This window comes from Corvus moneduloides, chromosome 2, assembly GCF_009650955.1.
Source record: "Corvus moneduloides isolate bCorMon1 chromosome 2, bCorMon1.pri, whole genome shotgun sequence".
Classification (NCBI taxonomy): domain Eukaryota; kingdom Metazoa; phylum Chordata; class Aves; order Passeriformes; family Corvidae; genus Corvus; species Corvus moneduloides.
In genome coordinates, this window is record NC_045477.1 from 120,609,347 (window position 1) to 120,624,027 (window position 14,681).

Below are 14,681 nucleotides of genomic sequence, written 5' to 3' on the forward strand. Positions count from 1 at the left end.
CCTCAGTCGTTGGACAAAGGGATATTTGTGTTCAAATATCCCTTTGTCACTGAGATTGAAGTAGATTCAAGAATCTGTGAGGAAAACTGAAGCCTGAAACACTATGAGAAATTCACAGATTTTTTTGTTTCTTTGCTAAGTGTGTTGTTTGTTAACCTGGCAAAATTCGTGGCCAAATCACAGATTTGGATACTGTGGAGGCATCTGTGGGTATCTTGTACCTCCACAAGGCACTGCCTGGATATTCCCTGTATTTCCTGCCTGGATACATTGGTGGTGTTTTAACAACTCTGTGTCAAACCAGGAAGGTGTGTGACAGTCGGGAAGGGACTTTTCCATCTCCAGAGTACAGGGACAGGAGGATTAATTCAAAATACTGGGTGGGTATAATCTTATAGGTATTTGCAAAAGGGAGAAGTACTGCTAAGAGATATCACATAGAAGGAGCAAATGCTGCTTCTCATGGAATCCTAGAATGGTTTGGGTTGGAAGGGACCTTGAAAGTCATCCAGTGCCACCCCTCTGCCATGGGCAGGGACACCTTCCACTGTCCCAGGCTGCTCCAAGCCCCAATGTCCAACCTGGACACTTCCAGGGATGAGGAGTCCACAGCTGCTCTGGGCACCCTGTGCCAGGGCCTCCCCACCCTCACAGCGAAGAATTTTTTTCCTAAGATCCCATCTAACCTTACTTTCAGTTTGAAGCCATTAATACCATCTCAGACTAAAGTAACACAGAGGCTGGAGCAGGACTTGCTTTGAGATCCAGCTTTGTTGATCCATCAACCTTAGAATCATAGGATCATTAAGGTTGGAGAAGACCTCTAAGATCAAGTCCAGCTGCTAACCCAGCACCACTAAACCACGTCCCCAAGTGCCACATCCACACACCTTGCTGAACACTTCAGGGAAGGTGGTGCCACCATCCTGTTCCCGTGCCTGACCGCCTTTTCAGTGAAGAATTTTATTTCCTAATATCCAATTTAAACCTCCCCTGATGCAACTTGAGGCCATTTCCTCTTGTCCTGCTGAAGTCCTTGCTTTGCCCAGGTAAACTTGAATCTGCTGGTGACAGCCCCAGCATGTGGTGGTGGTGCCCAGAGGGTGGGAGGAACTTGTCACTTACGAAGTGTCTGTCCTTGCTGATGGTCAGGACTGTGGGCACTAAAAGGGTTTTGTTCAGATGAACAAACCCATGTTTTTTAGTGATCCCAACCCACAGTTAGTGAGCTGCAAAAGGAATCAGCCCCTTTCAGCAGTGCTGTCCTGTGTGGATTCTCTGATGTGCTGCTTCTTAGCTTTCCCCTCAGTAGGGCATGGACTCTGTATCTTTCCTTAGTCCAGCTGTTTGCTCCCCTCAATCTTCATGGAATGGAGTATTTCCAGGTCTATTAAACCCTATTAAATTTGGGAAAAAAACAGGCAATGATTCCTAAGCTGACGGAAGAAGAGGTCAAAGAACATTCCTTTGTGCATGCAACGTGGTATCTCAAGTCTCATTTCTTGAAGAATGAGGCTAAAAATGGAACCATCATGGTCTCCTTGCTAAAGGGATCTTCTCCACTTCTCTGTGTTTACTGTACTGTGGCTCAGCGTGGGGAGATTATCATTTGTTGAGTGATGCCTGAAGCACTGTATAAAAAATAAAGCATACACAAAGACTAACAGAGAACAGAAGAAAGGAATTCAGGCCTCCCAGTCACAGCACTGTGCCTTTAATGGCTGATGAAATATTGTGTGCATGCTTTTAGTTGTATTACTTGTCCAATTTAGGAACCTGGAGATAGGTGGAATGGTCACATCAGTGCTCAGGATGGAGAACAGGCAGAAAGTAGGGAATAATCTGTGTTTTCTGTTCTGAAGTTAAGTGCAAGAGTGACAGGCAGGGTCCTTTGGGGTACAGAGCTCTGTGAAATGCTGCTGAGTTACTTGGATGCAGTTGACTTCAGGAATCAGCAGAATTGTACTGCATAATCAAAATTTCAGATCCCCAGAGACAGTGCCTATAAAAGAAGCTTTGAAATGTAATCCAAGTGACTTTAATGCATGTTTGTTGTACTCTAAATTTCTAATTTAGACGTAGGAAGAACTGTAGGAACATAGGACGGTTTGGGTTGGAAGGAACCTTACAAACCATCTCTGCTATTGGCAGGGAACTTTTCACTGTCCCAGGCTGCTCCAAGCCCCAATGTCCAACCTGGCCTTGGGCACTGCCAGGGATCCAGGGGCAGCCCCAGCTGCTCTGGGCACCCTGTGCCGGGGCCTGCCCACCCTCCCAGGGAATGATTTCTTCGACATATCTAACCTAAATTTCCCCTTTCAGTTGGAACCCACTCCCCATTGTCATATGACTCCAGTTCCTGATGAATTGTCCCTCTCTGAATTCCTTGTAGCCCTTCCAGGCACTGGAAGTTGCTCTGAGGTCTCCACACAACCTTCTCCTCTCCAGGCTGAAGAGCACCAGCTTTCCCATCCTATCCCCATAGGGAAGGTGCTCCATCCCTCTTACCAACCTCATGGCCCTTCTTGGGACTTGCCCCAACAGTTCCATGTCCTTGTTATGAAGGATCTAAGTGACCCTTCTTATAAAAGACATGGAAAAAATGAACACAGTTTGATACCCGTCCCAGTAACGCTGGGAGTTCTGCACTGATTGATTGCACTGGGCACTTTTGTACATATCTCATTTAAAAATATTTGCTTTTTACACCAGGCTGAGAATTTTGCTGAATATCCAATATCTTGCATGGGAATGCTCTTAATTCCAGGTATCCGGCTTCAGAATTTGAACAAGGCTTGTGTCAAGCCTCTGCTGTCTTGAATATGCTACTGTTACCAGAAGAAAAGTCTCTCTGGTATGCTAAAAACAGGGGACGTGCTGGGGTTTGCAATTTTAGCATTACAGATTCTTTATTATTAATAGATTAGAGGGGATTTTTCCAAAGACTCCTATGAGTCAGAAGAGTTCCTGTTACTAAATTTCATATATTCATTTATTTATACAACTATACATGAGGCCTTACGGTCTTTTCAGCCCCGAAAGAGCCAAGGTACTGTAAGTGTAAATGCAGTTTATTGAGTCCTGGAGATCATAAATATCTCCTTTAGCATCTGATTTATCTTGATCTATGTGCATTGAAAGAAGTGTCTCAGCATTAGGAAAGAAGGGGCATTTGCTGCTCTTTTGGACAACCTGTGTATTCATACCCAGAGCAAAACTTTGGCAGAGAGTGGTTAGAATTAAACTGTCACCACCAGGCCAATTTTAATTCATATTCTGCGAGGTTATATGAGTTTTATAGGTTCATTTATTTTCCTGATTAACAGTCCAGTCCTGCTCCTGACAAAGTCTCCCTTTTTTTTCATTCCTGTGGCTTCCCCAAGACGAGCAGAAGAGATAAAGTCTTGGGCAGAGGGAAATGTGAGGAGAGGAATTTCAAGGGAGGAAATTCGCTCTCCCAGCATAAATTTGTCTGGACTTTGTGACAACATTCTGGGTTTGTACCATGGAGAAATTGTCCAGACAGATCTTGGCGATGCAAGACCTCAGTGTACAAGGGAGCCAGCTCCAGACAGTACCTCCTGGAGCCTCTGCCATGCTGGTAAATCATGGAATCATGGAAAGGTTTGGGTTGGAAGGACCTTAAAGATCATCCAGTTCTACCCCCCTGCCAAAACCACGGACACCTTCCACTAGACCAGGTTGCTCAGAGCCTCGTCCAACCTGACCTTGAAAAAATCAGTATAATACTGATACTATCTTTGTCTTTCCTTGCTATCTCACCACTACTGAAGTGGAATAACTGGTAGATACTCTTTTCTTGGAAACTAAAGCTGATTATTTTATTTCTATTTTATTTCTTTCAACAATAATAAAAAAATAGACCTAAAAACATTCTCAATAATTGAATGACAGTAATAGAGTGTTCTCAGCAAAATGATACACTGTGGTTTTATTTTCCACAAGCAAACAAAGGTGGTACATCAAGACATGCAGGTGATGGTGATAAAGCTGAGGAGAATTGTACCATAAAAGTTCAAAATGCAATGACAATATAAAAAAAATCTGATGAAAAAATACTTTGGGTTAAAATGATCAACTAACCTGGGCCTGCCATAAGATACTCCAAGATAAGAGAGGATTTAAAAGGTCATAGTGGTCATAATAACCTTTGGGCAGCCTGGGCATCCCAGACTGTGTGTGCTGCTGTTACTTGATTCCCAGGGGTGCAGTAAAGTGAAGACTGGCACAAAGCAGGGTATTACTTATCCTCCTTGACCTTCTGACATAAATGCCACTGTTTTATTCTGCTTTTCTTTTGCCATTATCTCTTCTTCTTTCCTGTGGAAAGCAACATTTAGGAAACAAACTGTGTCCTGCCTGTACGTTCCCTCATGCATATTATGCTTTTTTCTTTTATTTGCCTTTCATCTGATGACTGTGGTAGAGGCAGCCTGTGTCCTGAGGGAATGTTAGATGAGCAGGGAATCTGGCTGTGAAATTACTCCCAGAGTGATTTTTTTTTCGCCAGTCATTATGGAAAATAACATCTATACATGGTTGGTGCACTGTTTACCTGTTCATTTGTATGAGTGAGTGCAGGAAGAGCTTTTTGTCTGTGGGACGTCACCTGTGCTGGTTTCCAACAAACTTATGCTACCCCAGGTCTTGCTTTAAACCTGTAGTTCTGAATGCTTTGACACTCAGTTACCGCAAGTGTCCCATTTTTCCATAGCTGAGATGAGAAGGGGGAGTATTTACAAGTGTAGGAAATTCTTTGTAGGAAGTTCTTGCTCCTAAGCCCAAATTATTACTTTCAAATCCCTTTCATTTGTTTCACAGACACTACAGGTGTCCACAATTGTGCTTTAAAACATTTAGAGTAGTAGTTTGTTTGTTATTTTTTTAATAAAACCTTTAGTCATAGGGTGGAAAAGTCTGTAGCTCCATGGTGGAAATACCTGGGAAGTAGGATTCATCCATGCTAGTCCCTGCTAGGATTTTAACATGATCTGCTTCCATCTTGCTCATTTTGATTTCAGAGGATGGGAGCGTGCTTGTATTTTTTTAGGTAAATATCTTTGATTGGATTGTCCTGCCTCAAAGCCAAACTCCAGAAAGAATTTCTTGGACTCTACAGGAGTCATCCCACAGCTTGCAATGGAGGATTTTCTGTTTATCCCTGTGGGAGGGGTTCTAAGCTAAGGCAATCCAAACTAGGCTGCAGAACAACTGCAGCTCCCAAGAAACTTCTGTGTTGAGGCCAGTGCCCATTTTCTGCCCCAGCGTGAGGAACAGAAGGCATCAATTAAATTAATTTTACTTATTTAGGGCTGAAAGTTCATGTGCAGACCCTTCCTCTAGTTAAGAGCATGACTGGAGAGGAGAAAGTGTGCTTTGTAGCTATACATTAAATATTTATCTCCTTAAATGCCACTTCATTTTCTCTTCATATTCTGTGGCAAAAATTCCACAGGGAGAGAAGTTTCTAGATTAGGGAGGGAAGCTGCCCAAATGCAGCTATGAAGATGCTTGATCCAAGCTGGGGATTTGGTTACTGTTTTAAAATTCTTTTTCTCCTCCTGTTTAGTAGCTGTGATCCTGGCAGGGACGTGGGGTTTTGTGGCAGATGGTTGTTATACACACTGAAAGGACTGTATACTTCCAATATGCTCCATAAGCCATTAAATGCTGTAAAAGCCTGGCAGACTTTATAGTTTGCATCCTGCCATTAGAGTTCCCTCTGAAGTCTGTCAGAGGGATGTAATTCCACTCTAATTAAAGCTATTCCCCTTTTCCAAATGTGAAACTGGCCTAATTAATGACTAATTGTTTCACAAATATAAACGAGGCCTAATTGTTCCTTACCCCCTGACTACATGCCCTGCTTACTCTCAGCTAAGCAGAACTGCTGTGAAGGGTGTTTCATCTCCATTAAACTCCCTCTGTAGCCCCTGGAAAAGGGAAGATATTTGGAGCATGTTATTTTTCCGTCGATGGTGAGCATGGTGTCCCTGGGGGGGGATTTCTGTGGGTCCCCAGCTGCCCTACAGGCCTCAGAAGTGGGATGAAGATTGTCAAATCGTTGTGCTTTGTGCACTTCAGGAAACACCAGCACGTGTCCTCCTGCCTTTCTGCGAGGAGAGGGGCAAAAGGATATTGGGAGCAGCTCCTTGAGGCAAAATGGAATTAATGGAGGATCTGTAATATCTGAGACTGGGTCAGTTACCTGCTTAAGGAGTTCCTCTGCAAGGTGTGAGTTGCTTGAAGGTGATGCACATGAATTATACACAACCCATCCTGCAAACACTCTAAAAGTCAACTTCCAAGTTGCTTTGTTATAAAATTATGCCACATTGCAACTGCAAGCATCAGACAGTGAGTGGAAGTGACAATACTGATTCGTTCTTATCACCCCAGTTCTGGTTCATTAGCACAGAGATAAGTGAAAGCTTGGGGTGGTGAGGACAGTAATTTACTTCTTTATTTCTACTGAAAAGCCAGAGTCACTGCTGTTAGAGATTGGTTATTGACATTTATACACACCTGGAACATAAAAAAGTAGAAGAAATTTGATCTGCATTTAAAGGAAATATTTTGAGTCACTCAGTTAAATTCTTTGAACTTGCAGCTTGCTTTATTCCTTCTCTTCTCTTAGGGGTACATTTGTTTCAGGAACAGCAAGACTGATGTTACAGAGAACATAAATCTTAATCTGCATGCTAACATGCCTAATAAAAGGTCTTTAATACCGACACAACCTGAGTTTTTCTAATGGTTAATAACTTCAGGGAACCCAAAAGGAAGTTTCAGAGCTGCACCAGAGCTTTGAATCCTGCTAAAGCTGTGATCATCCATTAGTTCTGACATGTCAAGGCAGTGGTTTGAAGAATTGATGTGGACACCATGGCCACATGCCAATTTGTTTTTAGTGCACTTTTGTTTTAGTGGATGGCAAAAAGGTATTTAACACGTAGTCAATACAAGATACTTACAATGCCTGTTTGGCCCTCAGAAATGGAACATAGCCTAATTACCTATTTTAATGGTTCATACTCTCTTGAAATAGTGCCTTCCCTTGTAACACCACACACATGTGCAGATGTACCCACAGATATGGACATTAAATCTCTTCTTTAGCTGTACCAAATGGCAGCAACAGTCAGATAGTAGCCAGTGTAGCACTGAGCAAAGAGGTCAAAAGCATGAATCAAAAAGTCCAAAGTTTGCAGAACAGGGAAAAAAAAATTACTGTTGTTACCATCTTTGGCTATGTAATGGGAAGGTGCAGAGAAAACAGAGCTACACTTCTCTCTGAGGAGTGCAGCAAAGTCCAGAGGGTTTCAATTTAACTTGCAGCAGTGAAAACTGTGACTAGGAGTAAGAATAAAACCCAGATTGCTCTAAGGGTGGCCACAGCTAGAGCAGGTGGCCAGAGCAGGGGTGTAGTTCATGGAATGATCGTAGAATCATGAAATGGTTTGGGTTGGAAGGGACCTTAAAGCCCATCCAGCTCCACCCCCTGCCATGGGCAGGGACACCTCCCACTGTGCCAGGCTGCTCCAAGCCCCAATGTCCAGCCTGGCCTTGGGCACTGCCAGGGATCCAGGGGCAGCCCCAGCTGCTCTGGGCACCCTGTGCCAGGGCCTGCCCACCCTCCCAGGGAACAATTCCTGCCCAATCTCCCATCCAGCCCTGCCCTCTGGCACTGGGAAGCCATTCCCTGTGTCCTGGCCCTCCAGCCCTTGGGAATTGTCTCTCTCCAGCTTTCCTGCAGCTCCTTCAGGCCCTGCAAGGCCACACTGAGCTCAGCCCAAAGCTTCTCCTCTCCAGGCTGAACAATCCCAGCTCTCGCAGCCTTTCCTCCCAGCAGAGCTGCTCCATCCCTCTGCTCATCCTGGTGCCTCCTCTGGCCTCTCTCCAGCAGCTCCACGTCCTCCCTGTGCTGGTCCCAGGGCTGGGGCAGCTCTGCAGGTGGGGTCTCGTATCAACATCCGTGGTGGGCAGTTTACATTGGTAAGGAGTAGAAACCATTTCTTGAGGAATGAATGGAGAAAATAGAGGACATTGTAAGTTCCTGTCAAACACAAAGCAGTTTAAAGGCTCACAGTTGAACACCACAGTTGTTTTGGCAGTCCTCTGCCACCCAGATTGGTTTTCCTGTGCTAGATCTCCATGGTGAGTGTGGACTTCACCATTTGGGAAATCTGAGGCCAAAGGGTGTTTGGAGTCCCACTGGGCACGCCACCTTCACTGACAGCATCTCTGCAGCTGACACAAAAGCCAAGCGCTCACGTTGCCATCAGTGCTGGAGGTTGGTGTTGGAAGTGGTCAGAGTGAGCACAGAAGGGCCAGCAGGGTTTTGGGATAAAAAAATGATGATTAATTTTTGGGTGAAACATTTTTCTGCTCTCACTGAGTATAGGGATGGGAGTGAGACCTGGAAATTAAGAATGTTTTAGACATCAAAAGTGGAAAAAAGAAGTGATCAGTTCCTAGGTAATAATAGGAACTGGGGAAATGTCCTTCCTAGATATAGTGGGAGCTGGGGAAGTATCCAGGGGAGAGCAGCAGGAAAAAAGAATGGCAATTATTTGTAGTATTAAAACATATTGATTGATCTTGCTTACAGTTGCATCTTTGGGGAAGAGGGGCTGAAAGACAACAAAAAAAATGCATGGCAGTACATAAAAATTTATTCTAAACCCAGACTTTGCAGTCAGGTTTAGAACCACCATAAAATCTCAACATTATTATGTGTCTATGTCTCATAATTTTTTAGCAGGAGAATTTGAGATGGGATCTGTTGCTTTGGAGGGAGAGAACAAAGGAAAAATGTTGATTATAAAAGTACTGGAAGAATCTAAACAATTTCAGGTTGGGTCTGTTGTGGCAAGGTATTCAGTATATGGCTGGACCAAAAGCAAGGGTGGATGGCCAGCTTGGGGTGCAGTGTGTTAAATTCCTGAGGCAAAACGCCTGTGCAAACTCACAGCCCTCAAATAACATCCCAAATACACCACTTTCATTATTATGGTTTCCCCTGCCAAAGGAACAATTGGAATTATTCCTGCCTCTAAAACATCCCTCTATTTCTACCAGTCCTGGGAATTAAAGATTTTCTGCAGCAGAATTCCCTGCTGGAAGAATTGCTGCTTCCTTCCAGGCATGAACCCCTTCAGAAGTGGGTGAAGCACATGCGTGTGCCTGTGTAGTGGTTGGAGTTTGATCCTGCATGGCTGAAATCCGTGCAAGTTTTGCTCTTTGACAGCAATGGGATGGAGCCCTGTGCTCGTTGGGTGTTTTTGTGAGCCCTCGTGGAAGGCACGACGATAAATGGAGCAAGACCATAAACTCTGGCCCTGTTTCTGCAGCAGTGGATCAGCCCATCTGTAGGCCGTATGTCAATAAAACCAGCTAATTACAGAATAACTAAATATAAAAGGCCCCACTGCTTAAGAAAACCCTCCTGTATCCCATTCCTGAGCTTCCTATTACATCTATGGAGAGTCTGGATCATAAGTATTTGTTCCATTAAATCCTGATTTTGAATTCAAGCTAAGCCTGAAGGAAACTGCAGCCTTATCCTTGCAAAGTTCTACTCATTCTTGCTCAGAGAGGTTGTGGAAGCTGTGGATATTCCATTCCTGGCAGTGTCCAAGGCCAGGCTGGACATTGGGGCTTGGAGCAGCCTGGGACAGTGGAAGATGTCCCTGCCCATGGCAGGGAGTGGCACTGGATGGGCTTTAAGATCCTTCCAACTCAAACCATTCTGGGATTCTGTGATGACTCCATGTCTTTAGACATTACAACTATCCCCATTTGTTTTGGCAGAACTGCTTCCAGAATGGTTGCATCTCTATCTCCTTTCCATGCTGGGGCCTTCCCAGGTTCTGCTGGAAAAGGGGGACTGGACCTGCCTTAACCCTGAAATTACTTTTCTCCTCCAGCTGGAATTAAAACACATAATAATTGTTAATATTTCTTTTTCTCTTATCCACATACAAAACTCTCTGTGCTGCTTTTGCTGCAGTTTTTTTTTTGCCTGCTGTGAATTCAGGTTTGGTGAACTAAATACATTCCTCTTCCTTCTGTTTTTAGTGTGTGAGGAGGAACACAGGCATTTCCCTTGCAATATATATAGAAATAATGAGGTTTTTTTCCATGTGAAATTTGTTTCTTTGAATTTCTAAGTCAAGCTTCCATTTTTGCATGCAAACTTGCTTTGCAGGTTCAGTAATGTATTATAAATTTAATACTACTGCTTTACACTCACTATTAGCAAATACATTTAAATCCTTAAAATATTATTTTTCTAAGCGCTGAACTTTACAGTTTCACGGATGACAGGTCCATGTTTCATCCAGCAAAGTACTTTAAAATCCAGATGCTGAAAAAATCAGCCTAAAATTATGCATTCGGTCAGTATTAGCTATTTATAGACATTCTTCAGATGCATTTGAAATAAAAAATGAAAACAAAGCTGTGAAGGTCACAAATCAAAGCATTATTGGAGATGACTTATATCCTTCCAAGGTACTTTTTTGCTGAGGATGTGGCATATTTCTATTTTTGCAATGCATTAACATTTTTTATTGATAAAGTGAGATTCAAGGTGCAGTGGAGGTGCCAGTCTTTCTGATCTGTGTATTTGAACAGTTTTTGCAGTCCAGGTCAACACTTAATGGAAGTCACTTATTTCTTAAATACCTTGTGTTTATACAGCTGGTCTGGTTTTGTTTGTTGTTTTTTTTTTGATTTTGCTTTCCAACATCTGAACTGAAAGTGCTACAAGTAAAAAGAGAAATTAAAAAAAAAAGGATTTTGTGCCAAAGACATACAAAAGGAGTAAAAAAGCATTTAGTAACAGAAAGGAGGATTGGTCTGGAGAACTTCAAAGGGTGTTCAGTTTTTTTCTGTGGTCAGATGATCATTTCCACTGGAAGCTGGTGGTATTTGCTAATATGCTGAAGAAGGATCACGACAAGTATTTACACTTTGTCTTAAGAGTATTTTAAGAAAAAAAAAATGGTGTTGCCAGTCATGTTGTTTGTGTTAATGTTCCCTGTGAAGCCTCTTTGCCATCTTGAGAGTGGAGTTTCAAAACAACAGAAAAGCCCTGCAGGGGATTTGAAAGACCTTCCACGCTTCTGTTCTGTTTAATCTTTCACAGAGGATTCATCCATCCCTCCTGATATCCCACAAACCATCCCCATCCTTCTGCCAGTGCAGGGGACACCCAGACATGCCTGGAGAAGGGAAGCAGGTGCCACAAATGCCTTTGGAAACAAAGCTGTGCAACTCAGTCGGGTGTTGTTTCACTTTCTGTGAGTGTCCTTAGCTGTGCCAGGCTTCTTTTTGGGAAAGTTTCCACATATTTTTTCACTTTTCACACTCCCTGGAGCACCTTAGGTCCAACTTAGTTTAATCTCTTTTAGGTCATGACTGGGGTGTGCAGGTAGAGGCTGGGAAACTACATCAGTTTACCATGGAATCATGGAAAGGTGTGGGTTGGAAGGAACCTTAAAGATCAGCTCATTCCATGCCCTGCCACAGGCAAGGAGACTTTTTATAGACCAGGTTTCTCTGAGCCCCTGGCCTTGAACACTTCCAGAGCTGGGCTTTCCTTGGGATAGATTCCAAGGTGTTCACTGGAGCTGCCTCATGGGTGACTCCCCCAGGACAGGCAGCTCCCTCTGCTCTTTGCAGCCCCCTGGACCAACAGAAGCAACTCCATAAGCACAGGAAACAAAATCAATTCTATTTCTCATTAAAGCTGTGTTTTCCCTCATTAGAATAAGAAGCCTCCGCAGAAACCAGGGGGGAGAAAAAGGAGGACGACTTTCCAGGGCAGATTACAGAAACATTTGTTGCATCCCCAAAAGTGAGTGCTTGCATGCAACAGATTCAGTGCCAGTACATTCTGTTCCTGAACAACATATACATTTCTTGAATATGACAACTGAAGAAATTTATTGAAAGCAGAGAAAATGCTTTCAATATATTTTTTTTCCTTGCTCATGTATTCCTAAACTGTCGTTACACTTTAGATCTCCCTAAAATGATGATTGTCCAGTTTGTAGATACTGTTTTTCATTGTAACAATTCAGGACTCTTCTGGGTTTGACAGAACTGTTGGATAATCTGCAGTAAATAATATACAGGTCTAATATACTCAGTGATTATTGAAAGTGCATGGTGTATGAAATGTCTGATTATGCAAATTTAATCAAGTAGTTATCCTTGAAAAGGCTGTGAGGTGTTTACACAATTATTTATGACACTTTATAATTACTACTGTTTGCTTGTTACGTCTATGCCATCAATTTGTGCTCCATGCTGAAATGTGGTTGAAAATATGAATTGGTGTGCATGTGCTGCAAAAGTTGTCCTGATTCTGTCCCATTTTCCACAGGATTATTAGAAACAGATCTTCTGTGAACAAAATTAAAACTAGAGGCAGAGGTGTCTGGCAGCTAGAGGGCAGCTAGAGGATCTAGTTCAATCTTCTGTACATCAGGTTCAGGTTCACAGAGGAACCTTCCTGCTCGGGAAAATTCAGTAATCAGAAGTGAGTGCAGAATGCTTGCATTGTCCAATCCAGCAATCTTTCCTAAAAAATGGCCCTAAGGTCCAAGAGGCACAAGCCGAGGAAGGTTGAAGGAGCTGATAACACCCACCATGGGATGGTGATATGAGAGCCCACCTGCAGAGCTGCCCCAGCCCTGGGCCCAGCACAGGGAGGACGTGGAGCTGCTGGAGAGAGGCCAGAGGAGGCACCAGGATGAGCAGAGGGATGGAGCAGCTCTGCTGGGAGGAAAGGCTGCGAGAGCTGGGATTGTTCAGCCTGGAGAGGAGAAGCTTTGGGGTGAGCTCAGGGTGGCCTTGCAGGGCCTGAAGGAGCTGCAGGAAAGCTGGAGAGAGACAATTCCCAAGGGCTGGAGGGCCAGGAGCCAGGGAATGGCTTCCCAGTGCCAGAGGGCAGGGCTGGATGGGAGATTGGGCAGGAATTGTTCCCTGGCAGGGTGGGCAGGCCCTGGCACAGGGTGCCCAGAGCAGCTGGGGCTGCCCCTGGATCCCTGGCAGTGCCCAAGGCCAGGCTGGACATTGGGGCTGGGAGCAGCCTGGGACAGTGGGAGGTGTCCCTGCCCATGGCAGGGCATTGGAACCAGATGAGCTTTAAGATCCCTTCCAACCTCAGCCATTCTTTGATTCCATGATTCTATATATAATTTGTTATAATTGAATTGGATGTTGTTGTTTCACTTCCTAAAACACTTCCATTTGTTTTTATCTTTCCAACAAAGGTGTGAGTTTTTCTTAGCTTATGGCTTCAGCCTCGAAGTAATTTGTTATTAATTCTTTTTCAAACAGTTTGTGTATCTTTCCTCAGATGTAATTTTAAGTGCAGCACCAATTAAAATGTTTGAAACACTCTTGGGCTTTAACCAGTGGAATGACTGTAAATGAGAAACTACTCTTTGTCACTATATATCTCTCCTGATGTCATCCTGCTTTTCCACAATGCGATATTTTTCTTCGGAAAGTTGTATTTCTGTAGAGAGCTAAGGTCCATAATTACAGCCTGCAGTCAGGAACAACGTGGTGGTTACTCCATGGCTGGTGCACACCTTCAGCTAATCTGGGACTTGATCTGAGTTTGAATAATTAAACACAGAAATCTGCCAGGGCAGCTCTAGCATGAGACAGAAAGGCAGCAAATCTGACTTGGTTTCAGAACTTTGCTGGTGACCTCTGTGGTTTTGAACTCGGAGGGCACAAAGTCTTGAATAGCTGCCTTAGCTCTCCCCTTGGTATCCCATGTGTGTGTCCAAGTATCCTGCAACAGGATCAGCATCAGGGAGTGATCATTATCAAACACCCCTGCCTGGTGTTAAGACACACAGTCAAAATCTTGAGCTCTGGAAAGTGGTTGGTGCAGTTAAATGTGTCAGACGTGACTCAAAAGTCTCCTTCCTTTCCGAAGATATTACTTCATTCATGTTAACCACATTTGTAAGTGGCCTGGGCTGAAGAGATAGTGTTTGGGGAATTCCAAACTCTTTTATATGCAGTTGGGAGTTTCAGGAATGGCTGCTCTGCATTCCACATTGATATATAATCCTCATTATGGCTTTGAATAAGAACATGGTAATTCGCCAGAAAAATAAATAAAACAAGTTATTGGTCAGAGGCGTACTATATAGGGAGTACTAATAAAACCAAATATTTTTGGCTGTAGTTTAAAGTTCCTACTGTAAATGAGCTAATTTAGGGCCGTATCCTCCCCTGAGATCATGGGCTGGAACATGAGATAAGCAGTAGCTGCACAGACACTTTTGGGTGGTAGCACAGAAATGTGCCTTCTCCATCAGCTCTGCATTGAGAGGGGAAGAGGGGGAATTTCTGTAGGAGAACTGACCCTTCCAAGAAAAATGTACTCAGAAGAAAAGCCATGTTCAGTGTCGATGAACTGCAGAAGGGCCAGACACAGACACAGATGGCAGAGACATGTTCTCAGATTGCTCCATCCTTTTTTGTCCCCACAGACTTTAGGGACATGGAGTACTGCTGTCAGTCCAGAGCCAGCCAAACTCTGGCCATCTGTGCTTCCCAAACAGGTGGTGACAGTGGCTTGTCCCTCGGTTACTGACTTGCTTGGGGTGATACTGCAGTTGTGG

At 43.8% G+C, this 14,681-nt stretch overlaps 1 protein-coding gene across 6 annotated transcripts in view; it reads left to right on the forward strand.

Moving 5' to 3' along the window:
* ERG (ETS transcription factor ERG) overlaps nt 1–14,681 on the forward strand; it is a 136,397-nt gene that overhangs the window by 15,884 nt on the left and 105,832 nt on the right. For 5 of the 6 annotated variants that reach the window (XM_032101117.1, XM_032101110.1, XM_032101112.1 and 2 more), the window contains exon 2: nt 11,796–11,884. The exons of the other annotated variant lie outside the window; for it this stretch is intronic. The gene's annotated coding sequence lies outside the window, so the exon portion shown is untranslated. The remainder of the gene's footprint in view (nt 1–11,795; nt 11,885–14,681) is intronic. 6 annotated transcript variants of the gene reach the window in all.